The sequence below is a fragment of the Symphalangus syndactylus genome, chromosome 9 (assembly GCF_028878055.3).
Source record: "Symphalangus syndactylus isolate Jambi chromosome 9, NHGRI_mSymSyn1-v2.1_pri, whole genome shotgun sequence".
Taxonomy (NCBI): Eukaryota; Metazoa; Chordata; class Mammalia; order Primates; family Hylobatidae; genus Symphalangus; species Symphalangus syndactylus.
In genome coordinates this window covers 112,890,179-112,901,651 of record NC_072431.2, presented here as the reverse complement: position 1 = coordinate 112,901,651, position 11,473 = coordinate 112,890,179, and positions in this window count along the sequence as shown.

Below are 11,473 nucleotides of genomic sequence, written 5' to 3'. Positions count from 1 at the left end.
CTTCAATCTCTGATATCCTTTCTTCTGCTTGATCAATTCACCTACTGATACTTGTATATGCTTCACGAAGTTCTCGTGCCGTGTTTTTCAGCTCCATCAGGTCATTTATGTTCTTCTCTAAACTGGTTATTCTAGTTAGCAATTGCTCTAACCTTTTATCAACGTTCTCAGCTTCCTTGCATTGGGTTAGAACATGCTCCATTAGCTCAGAGAAGTTTGTTATTACCCACCTTCTGAAGCCTACTTCTGTCAATTCATCAAACTCATTCTCCATCCAGTTTTGTTCCCTTGCTGCTGAAGAGTTGTGGTCCTTTGGAGGAGAAGAGACATTCTGGTTTTGGGAATTTTCAGCCATTTTGCACCAGTTCTTTGTCATCTTCATGGATTTATCTACCTTTGGTCTTTGATGTTGGTGACCTTCGGATGGGGTTTTTGTGTAGACGTCCTTTTTGTTGATGTTGATGCTATTCCTTTCTGTTTATTAGTTTTCCTTCTAACAGTCAGGCTCCTCTACTACAGGTCTGCTGGAGTTTGCTGGAGGTTCACTCCAGACCCTGTTTGTCTGGTTATCACTAGCGGAGGCTGCAGAACAGCAAAGATTGCTGCTGTTCCTTCCTCTGGAAGCTTCATCCCAGTGGGGCACCCGCCAGATGCCAGCCAGAGCACTCCTGTATGAGGTGTCTTGTCAAGCCCTGCTGGGAGGTGTCTGCCTATCAGGAGGCATGGGCATCAGGGTCCCATTTGAGGAGGCAGTCTGTCCCTTAGCAGAGCTCGAGCCCTGTGCTGGGAGATCCGCTGCTCTCTTTAGAGCCAGTAGGCAGGGACATTTAAATCTGGTGAAGCTGTGCCCACCCCTTCCCCCAGGTGCTCTCTCCCAGGGAGATGGGAGTTTTATCTATAAGCCCCTGACTGAGGCTGCTGCCTTTCTTTTAGAGATGCCATGCCTAGAGAAAAGGAATCTAGAGAGGCAGTCTGGCTACAGAGGCTTTGCCAAGCTGTGGTGGGCTCCGCCCAGTTCAAACTTCCCCAGGCTTTGTTTATGCTATGAGGGGAATACCACCTACTCAAGTCTCAGTAATGGCAGACGCCCCTCCCCCAATAAAGCTCAAGCATCCCAGGTTGACTTCAGACTGCTGTGCTGGCAGTGAGAATTTCAAGCCAGTGGATCTTAGCTTGCTGGGCTCAGTGGGGGTGGTATCCGCTGAACTAGACTGCTTGACTCCCTGGCTACAGCACCCCCTTTCCAGGGGAGTAAACAGTTCTTTCTCACTGGCATTCCAGGCACTACTGGGGTATGAAAAAAAACTTCTGCAGCTAGCTCAGTGTCTGTCCAAACAGCCACCCAGTATTGTACTTGAAACCCAGGGCCCTGGTAGTATAGGCACCCAAGGGAATCTCCTGGTCTGCAGGTTGCAAAGACCGTGGGAAAAGTGTAGTACCTGGGCCGAAATGCACCATTCCTCACAGCACAGTCCCTCATGGCTTTCCTTGGCTTGGAGAGGGAGTTCCCTAATCCCTTATGCTTCCTGGGTGAGGTGACACCCCACCCTGCTTCGGCTTGCCCTCCATGGGCTGCACCTACTGCCTAACCAGTCCCATTGAGATGAGCCAGATACCTCAGTTGGAAATGCAGATATCACCCGCCTTCTGCATTGATGTCACTGGGAGCTGCAGACCGGAGCTGTTCCTATTCAGCCATAATATTAAAATATTATTCAATCTGTAACATTAAAGTATTAGGATTATAATGTAAGATTCCATGACATAAGCCTAAAGTAAGAAGCAAACCTTTTTGTCCTCTTTTGTCCCTAAACAGAGAAGTGAAATGACTAATAGGTGAAAAACAGATGTAGAAAAACAGCAAAAGATGAACAAAACAGAAACTATATAATCTCAGCTTGATAACAGAAAATTTTTTTCATTAGATTCTCCAAGGTCAACACAAAAGAAAAAATATTGAAGGCAGCTAGAGAGTAGGGCCAGGTCACCTACAAAGGGAAGCCTATCAGGCTAACAGTGAACCTTTCAACAGGAACCTCACAAGCCAGAAGAAATCAGGGGCCCATATTCAACATCCTTAAAAAAAAATTCAAACCAAGAATTTCATATCCAGCAAAACTAAGCTTCATAAGCAAAGGAGAAATAAAATCCTTTTCAGACAAGCAAATTCTAAGAGAATTTATTACCACCAGACCTGCCTTACAAGAAGTCCTTAAGAGAGTGCTAAACACAGAAACAAAAGACTAACCCCTGCTGCCACAAAAACACACTTAAGTAAATAGCTCACTGACACTATAAAGCACCTATATAATCAAAACTACTTAAGAACTAGCTAACAACCCAATGACAACATCAAATCTGCACATATCAATATTAACCTTGAACATAAATGGGCTAAATGCCCTACTTAAAAGGCACAGAGTAGCAAGTTGGATAAAGAAACAAGACCCACTGTGTGCTGTCCTCAAGAGACCTCATGTCACATGCAATGACACCCACAGGCTCAAAGTATAGAAAAAGATCTATCAAGCATATGGCAAACAAAAAAGAGCAGGGGTTACTATTCTTATTTCAGAAAAAACAGACTTTAAACCAACAATAACCAAAAAGAAAAAAACAAAGAAGGACATTCATTACACAATGATAAAGGGTTAGATTCAACAAGAAGACTTAACTATCCTAATATTTTTGCATCCAACACTGGGGCACCCAGATTCATAAAACAAGTTTTTAGAGACCTATGAGTTTGTAGATAATTACACGATAATAGTGAGAGACTTTGATACCCCATTGTCAGTGTTAGACAGATCATAAAGGTGGAAAACTAACAAAGATATTCAGAATCTAAACTTGAAACCTGACCAAATGGACCTAACAGACATCTATGGAATATCCCACCCAACAACACTAGGCTACACATTCTTTTTATCTGTACATGGCACACAATCTGAGATCAACCACATGCTCAGCCATAAAGTAATTCTCAGCAAATTTAAAAAGAATGAAATCATACCAACAACACTCTCAGACCACAGCACAATAAGAATAAAAATCAATACCAAGAACATCTCTCAAAGCCATATGATAAGTAGCCATTTGTGGTGGCTCATGCCTGTAATCCCAGCACTTGGAAAGGCCAAGGAGGGAGGATCACTTGAACCCAGGAGTTTGACACCAGCCTGACAACATGGTGAAATCTCATCTCTACAAAAAAATACAAAAATTAGCTGGGCTTGGTGGCACATGCCTGTGGTTCCAGCTACTCAGGAATTTGAGGCAGGAGGACCATCTGAGCCTGGGGAGGTTGAGGCTGCAGTGAGCTATGATCAAGCCGTTGCACTCCAGCCTTGGTTACAGAGTGAGACTCTGTCTCAAAAAAAAAGAAAAGAAAAGAAAAACTATATACAATTACATGGACATTAAACAGCTTGCTCCTGAATGGCTTTTTGGTAAATAACAAAATTAAGGCAGAAATCAAGAAATTCTTTGAAACTAAGGAAAACAAAGATACAACATACTAGAGTTTCTGGGACATAGCTGAAGCAGTATTAAGAAGAAAGTTTATGACACCAAATGCCTACATCAAAGAAGTAGAAATATCTTAAATTAACAACCTAACATCATACCTAGAGGAACTAGATAAACAAGAGCAAACTAGCTCCAAAGCTAGCAAAGTTAATAATCAAAATCAGAGCTGAAGTGAATGAAATTGAGGCATGAAAAGCCATACAAAAATCAGTGAAGCTAAAACTTGGCTTTTTTTTTCAAGAATACAAAATATTGATAAACCACTAGCTAGGCTAATAAGAAAAAAAGAAAGAAAGTCAAATAAACACAACCAGAAATGTCAAAGGGGACATTACTACCAACCCCACCGAAATACAAAAAAGTTTCAGAGACTATTATGAACACTTCTATGCACACAAATTAGAAAACCTAGAAGAAATGGATAAATTCCTCACAACAAACAACCTCCCAAGATTGAACCGGGAAGAAATTGAATACCTGAACAGGCCAACAAGCCCCAAAATTGAATCACTAATAAAAAACTTACCAACCAGAAATAACCCTAGACCAGATGGATTCACAGTCAAATTCTACCAGACATATAAAAAAGAGCTGGTACCAATCCTACCAAATCATCACAAAAAATCAAAGAGGAAGGACTCACCTCTAACTCATTCTATGAGGACAGTATGATTCTGATACTAAAACCTGGCAGAGGCAAAATTTAAAAAAAAAAAAAAAATTTTAAATTAAAAAATTAAAAAAATTTCAGGCCAATATTACCAATGAACATAGATGCAGAAGTCCTCAACAAAATACTAGCAAACCAAATCCAACAGCACATCAAAAAGATAACCCCCAAAAATCTAGTAGGTTTTATTTCTGGGATGCAAGATGGGTTCAACATATGCAAATCAATAAATGTGATTTATAACATAAACAGAACTAAAAACAAAAACCATTTGATCATCTTAATAGACACAGAAAAGGCTTTTGATGAAATTCAACATCTCTTCATATTAAAAACCCTCAACAAACTAGGCATCAAAAAAGCATACCTCAAAATAATAAGAGCCATCTATGGCAAACCCCAGCCAACATCATACTAAATGGTGAAAAGCTAGAAGTATTTTCCTTGAGAACTGGAATAAGACAAGGATGCCCACTCTCACCATTCCTATACAGTGTAGTACTGGAAGTGTTAACCAGAGCAATCAGGGAAGAAAAAGAAATAAAAGGCATCCAAATAGAAAGAGAGGAAGGCAGACTATCTCTCTTAGCAAACAATATGACTCTGCAACCCCTCAGTCTCTGTCCAAAGGCTCCTATAACTGATAGACAACTTTAATAATGTTTCAGGATATAAAATCAATGTATAAAAATCACTAGCATTTCTATAAACCAAAACATCCAAGCTGAGAACCAAATCAATAACACAATCCCATTCATAATGGCCACAAAAAGAATAAAATATCTAAGAATACAGCTAACCAGGAAGGTGAAAGATCTCTTCAACGAGAATTATAAAACATTGCTCAAAGAAGTCAGAAATGACACACAAATGGAAAAATATTTCCTACTCATGGATGAGACAATTAATATTGTTAAAATGGCCATACTGCCCAAAGCAGTTTACAAATTTGGTGCTATACCTATCAAACTACCAATGTCATTTTTCATAGACTTAGAAAAAACTACTCTAAAATTGATATGAAACAAAAAAGAAACCAAATAGCCAAAGCAATCGTAAACAAAAAAAAAAAAAAAAAAGAACAAAGCTGGAGGCATCACACTATCCAACTTCAAACTGTGATACAAGGCTGCAGTAATCAAAACAGTATTGTACTGGTACAAAGACAGACATACAAGCCAATGGAACAGAATAGAAAGCCCAGAAGTAAGGCTGCACACATACAACCATCTGATCTTCAACAAAGCTGACAAAAACAAGCAATAGGGAAAGGATTCCCTATTCAATAAGTGGTGCAGGGATAAATGACCAGCCATATGCAGAAGAAAGAAACTGGACCCCTTCCCTTCACCATATACAAAAATCAACTCGAGATGGATTAAAGACTTACATGTAAAACCTAAAATTGAAAAAGGAAAGGACAGAGAGGAGAGGGTGGGAGAGGAGAGGAGAGGCGAGGCAGACCAACCCTGGAAGAAAACCTAGGAAATGCCATTCTGGACATATGCCTTGGCAAATATTTCATGATGAAGACTCCAAAAGCAATTGCAACAAAAACAAAATTGACAAATGGGAACTAATTAAACTGAAGAGCTTCTGCACAACAAAAGAAACTATCAAAAGAGTAAACAGACACCCTACAGAAGGGGAGAAAATATTTTCAAACTATGCATCCAACAAATGTCTAATATCCAGAATATATAAAGAAATTAAACAAATTGACAAGCAAAAAACAAACAACCTTATTAAAAATGGGCAAACAACATGAATAGACACTTCTCAAAAGAAGACATACACATGGCCAACAAGCATATGAAAAAATCCCCAACATCACCCATCATTAGAGAAATGCAAATCAAAACCACAATGAGATACATCTCACACCAGTGAGATTAGCTATTATTAAAAAGTCAAAAAATAACAGATGTTGGTGAAGTTGCAGAGAAAAGGGAATGCTGATACACTGCTGGTGGGAACATAAATTAGTTCAGCCCCTGTGAAATTAGTTTGGAGATTTCTCAAAGAATTTAAAACAGAACTATTATTAAACCCAGCAATACCATTACTGGGTATGTACCCAAAAGAACAGTCTATTCATTCTACCATAAAGACAAATGCATGCCACAAGCCTGGGCAACTAGGTAAAACCCAGTCTCTGTTAAAAAACAATACTAATTAATAAAATAAAAAATTACCTGGGCAAGGCCGGGCACAGTGGCTCACGCTTGTAATCCCAGCACTTTGGGAGGCCGAGGCGGGTGGATCACGAGGTCAGGAGATCGAGACCACGGTGAAACCCCATCTCTACTAAAAATACAAAAAATTAGCCGGGCGTGGTGGCGGGCGCCTGTAGTCCCAGCTACTCAGAGAGGCTGAGGCAGGAAAATGGCGTGAACCCGGGAGGCGGAGCTTGCAGTGAGCCGAGATGGTGCCACTGCACTCTAGCCTGGGAGACAGAGCGAGACTCCGTCTCAAAAAAAAAAAAAAAAAAAATTACCTGGGCACAGTGGCATGTGCCTCTAGTTCTAGCTACTTGGGAGGCAGTGGTGGGAGGATCACTTGAGTCCAGAAGGTCAAGGCTGTAGTGAGCTAAGATCACGCCACTGCCCTCCAGCCTGGTAACAAAGTGAAACCCTGTCTCAAAAAAGACAAAACAAAAGAAAAAGACACATACACGTGTATGCTCACTGCAGCACTTTTCACAATAGCAAGGGCATGGAATCAACCCAGATGCCCATCAATGGTGGGTAGAATAAAGAAAATATGGTACATATACATCATGGAATACTATGCCGCTATAAAAAAGGAACAAAATCACGTCTTTCACAGCAACATGGATGTCTCACAGCAACATGGATGTCTTTCACAGCAACATGGATGTCCTTCACAGCAACAAGGATTGTCCTAAGTGAAATAATGCAGGAACAGAAAACCAAATACCACATATTCTCACTTATAAGTGAGAGCTAAACATTTGAGTACGCATGAATACAAACAGGCGGAACCTGCTTGAGTGTAGAGGATGGGAAGAGGATGAAGATCAAAGAGCTCCCTGCTTGGTCCCTGGGTGATGAAAACAATTATACCAAACCTCAGCCACATGCAGTTTACCCATGTAACAAACCTGCACACATACCCTCCAACCCAAAATAAAAGTTGGAAGAAAAATAAAGCATATTTATTTTACTTAAATTATACCATCTTGAAAAGGAATCATCACTATGATGAGAGCTAGAAAAATAAAGAACAAAGTCTCTGCTCTGTCAAGTTACCCCAGAGGAAAAATTACAGGTGATCTGCGGATTGATCAAGCATGTGTCTATATGTGTGTGTCTGTGCATGCTTCCAACCATGCCCTGGGTCCTGTGCTTAAAAGCCACCACTCTGTCATCTTCCTCCAGCCACAGAGTTTTGCCTGGGGTGAGAAGATTGTGTGGCCAATAGGACCTGTCAACCCAGAACACTTACTCCCCTCTACTAACCAACCTCTGTGTTCCAGGGACCCTAAAATCCTTTCCCCATATTGCCTTCAAATTACTTCTAGGCCCTGTATGATTTTCCTTCCCAGGTCTGTCCTCCAGAGTACAAACTACACCACCAGAGTACATAGCCCTAGTCCTGAGATGGAGAGACAGAGGGTAATTATTTGTGCAGCCTAAATGCATAGCCTACACAACATCTGGGCCTCTATTTGTATCCTTGTCCTGTATCTCACAAATATCTGGGAAAGACTGCCAGACCAGAGAAATTGACAAGAGAAGAGGGGAAATTTTCTTCTCCTATAGCTCACAATCACTTTTTTTCTCTTTGTAAGTCTTCAAAGAATAACATAAATTCCTTAAATGTCCCCATCAAATGAGTGATTTCCCAAAGGTGAAAATGATCATTTGCTGGCACATTTCAGTATTTCCTTAGTAAACATTAAATTACCCACAGAACCCAGTGAGAGGTTTTGAAGAACCACACTGAAGAGCTCCCAGACCCCTTTTGTAGCCATATATTCCATTGCATTCGATTCCAGGACCATGGTGTGCTGCTCATGTCAGCCGCTGCTTAGGCAATAAACAGCCATTTTAGCCATATCATCTCTGTGTCACTGAAGTCCAGGGAAATAAGGTAATGAAACCACTGCTCTGAAATCATGTTTCCCGGAAGTTCATTTCAATGGGTACATTTTGGAGTAATTCTGAAAGGAAACTTGGAGATGGGAAAGTTTTCAAATCAGATATATTTAGAGTTGAAATTTAGTTCTGAGACATGAGAACCTTCCTCAAGTACACAAACCCCTGGGAACCTCAGGCTCCTCATCTGTGAGAAAACACAACCTATTTTATCAGGCTATTATATGGGTCAATGATAAAATATGTAGCCTATGTACAAGAGTCTCTGGAGCTTACCAGGGGCACAATAAATGTTCATTCTCACATTTCCCTTTTTTCTCCACTGAGGCTGTCTTTGTTATCTGGATTCTCTACCTTTAACAAACTGACTTTAATTAATACTGCAACTAGTATTTGGTTCCTGAATATTTCTGTCCTCTGACCTATTTTGAATTCCATTGCTTTTTTTTATTCCCTCTCTGTGCTTCATATCCCCTTTCCCACAAACAGTCAGCAAAGCAAAGGAGGAAGAATAAAGAATGGGAGGAAGAGTCACTCCCCTTTTTCACGGCCAGGTCCAAACTACTGTTGAGAGTTCTTGACGAACTCTCAGATCAACACCAGTGTGCACCCACCCTGAATTCAGTTCATGCTTGCAAATTCACATATAACAGGAGCTCTGTAAATGTTATTATTCCTGAGCCAAGAAAATTTGCATAACAATTACAGCTACCAGGAGACATGTGACTGCAACATGCACCATTTGCAAATCTTTGCAATGGAGAATCACTTTTGCAGTTGATGGAAAGAAGGTGGGGGAGCTGGTCATTTACCATAATGACTTTTTCATGATAAGCAGCCAGCACCTATGATTATTTCCAAAGGCAGTGAATAGGTTCAAAGTCCTACATTATTGGGCTTTAATTAGGAGTCTAGTTTGCATACATTTTAAATGTTAATCACTGTTCAGTGAGCCAGTGAACTCAGATAGGTCACCCACAACCTACTCTTTCCAGAAAAAAAAAAATCTTTTTCTTTTTGTTGAGATGTAAAGTACTGTGGGGCAGTGGCACAAGATCCTGTTTCTCAAAAGAAAATGGCAAAGGACAGACAGAGTTCAGAATGATTACTCAAAATTTTGAGATTTGCAAAATTTGCTACATTTAGCTGAATTCTTATAACAACCCTCCCTACTCCAAAAAGGTGGCAGAATATATATTGCCGATAAGTTTCATTCATGTTGAAGACTACTTGGGAGCCTCTGTACATACTCTGAAGCACAGTGGCAAATACAGAAGCAGAGTGGAATATTTTCAGCCTAAAATTTAGTCTGAACTTCAGCAGGTCATTTCAATAGGGAACACTAAACCTGGTCCATTGCCCAATTTTACCACCTGGCAAAATGCGAAAACCAAAGACTAATGCAACAACTGTATTTTGTTGAATAAAATTGTCCTTTATTATAAAACTGTGTCCCTCCTACTTTTCTGATATTAAAGTGTCTTTTATTTTATAAAATAGGTTCTTAGTAGATAGTAGCCACAATGTGTTGTTTATTTTTAAATAAGTCCTTGCTTAATAAAATTGAAAAGTTGGTGAAATTTAATCCTTGCTTAGTAAAATTGAAAAATCCCTGATAGATGGGTAAAATTCTTAAATTTGGAAAATACTGAAATTAGTACATCTCTAGTCCTGCTGTTCATCAGGCAAGAAATCATGCTGCACAGGTCTGCTAAAAACCAGCACCCTGGCTTTGACCCTGCTGTTTTGTGATCTTTCATTTCTGTCCAAGACAATGTTTAAAAGTCAATATTTCTCCATTTCCTGACTCTCCTTTTGATGCGAAAGGACAAACACTTGGAAAAAAAAAAAAAAACTCATGCAAGGTGCTTGAAGACAGAAATTATTTCCTCAAAGTGTTTTAATCATGCTGTTGAAAACTACTTCCTCCATTGGCCTAATCACATAAATCATAGTAAAAGGTTAAAGACAAAGTTCAATTGTATCAAATTGCCTGTGATGGTTTCTCAGAAATGGATTACTTTCAATTAAAAGGTGAAGTCATTCTGCTACTCATTGGTATGCCTAGGTGGACTCTGGATTGTAACTTTATATTTACTATCCAGATAATGTGCATAGATGTTTGGAGGGCAACAAGTTTAACTTCTATCAACATTTGACTCAAACCTAAATGTTGAATACAACTTTCATGAAGTGTAATTACATATTATCAGCACCAGGGGGCAGTAGCCAGATTCTGTAAAAGGAAAATGATGCTAATACGATATTCCGTTACTTTCTCCTTGATAAACTATTAATACCACCTGAAACAGATTTCCTTTTTATTATTCAGAGTTTTTAGATACTAAGCATTGTGAATAGAGAAATTCATCAGAAATATGATTCATGTATTTTATAAATATATTACATTAGCAGATGTATTGCAGTGATTCTTAAATACTAACTTCAGAAGGGTGATGAAATAGAAAGACAAATAGAAATTCCAGCCTTGAGAATCAGGAGACCAAAGACCTATTTTTCCTATGGTGCAGCAGCCTAAATGAGTTTCCTGATTCCCCCGAGCCTCACTCTCTTCATCTCTAAAATCATTTTTCTTTTTATTTCAAAAAATTTAGTTAAGGGATCTAATTGGCTTTTATTAGTGATTCATGAATTGGCCAGCATCTCATCTAAACATTTATAAAAGACACTCCATTGGGCATGGCAGAACATTCAGTTTTCATAAGGTACCTTGAACAGGAACAAGGAAATAGCATAACACAAAAGAAAAAAACAGATGGGTTAACATCAGGTCACTTCAGGTTACCCTCTTTGTAAGAATTAAAGCAGAGGGGACTTCCTTATCATGCTGGCTGAAACTGGCCTGTTTGAGTGTCGTGGCTGTCATCTCTCTCTCTTAATTTCTCAGAAGATTGGATGACGATTTCAATTTGGTAACATGGAACCTTAGCATGAGTGACCCCATTTTGGTTTGGTCTGTTCTATTGGGGCCTAATGTCAGAACTTACTTCAAAACAATGGCCTCTCATAAGTTTTATTTAACCAAAGTATGTGTTTGGCCTGAAACACATAGTTCTGTTTATTAAGCATTTACTTTATGCCAAGTATTATGCAAAGTATATCACAAATATCATCTTATTTAATCCCTACAATA